This window comes from Penaeus monodon, chromosome 34 (genome assembly GCF_015228065.2).
Source record: "Penaeus monodon isolate SGIC_2016 chromosome 34, NSTDA_Pmon_1, whole genome shotgun sequence".
Classification (NCBI taxonomy): Eukaryota; Metazoa; Arthropoda; class Malacostraca; order Decapoda; family Penaeidae; genus Penaeus; species Penaeus monodon.
The window spans coordinates 26,399,118-26,399,858 of NC_051419.1; positions in this window are offsets into that span (position 1 = coordinate 26,399,118).

The window sequence follows — 741 nt, forward strand, 5'->3', positions numbered from 1 at the left end:
ATGGGTGTTCGTGTCTGTGTATACATGGGCTTGGGTCAGCTTGTGTAAACGTGTACGCACACAAGCAGAAGAATCTATAAGAATAATACATTCACGCGACGCCAAGAAGGTCAAGAGCATCTCGGGGGTGACAGAGGTCAGAAAAGGTCACAGGGAAAAGAGGAAGTAGATGATAAAAAAAAAAAGAAAAAGAAAGGGGGAAGAGACAAGGTGGGGAGGTGAAAGGGAGGAGAGTAAGAGCGAAGGAGGAAGAAAGGAATAAGAATAAGAGAGAAAGGAGGGTGAGAGCAAAAGAGGCAGAAATGTATAGGAATAAAAAAGGAGGAAGGAAAGAGTGAAGGAAGAGAGATGAAGAAATAAAAGAAGATTTGAGAAGCAAAAGAAGGATGAATCGACAGAAATATCGGAGGATATTGCAAAGAATGAAGGAATTAAATAAGGGGAGAAAAAAAAGAGATTAAAAGAAAGCCAGAGAAGTTAATGAAAAAAAAAGAGAACAACAGGACAAAGAAAAAAAGAAAAAAAAAGTAAATAAAAAAGGCAACGAAAGGAAACAAAGGATAAAGGAAGCAATAGAGGTCACGAAGAAAGACAAAAGGAGGTCACGAAGTACAGAGAAATGTCACGTGACCAGGCATGTCAAGGGGTGTCATATGGAGCGGCCAAGAATGTCATAGAAAATGGACAGCTTTCGTCACGAAGATGAACCTCCTGTTGGTTATGCACCTGATTTGTGGGTGA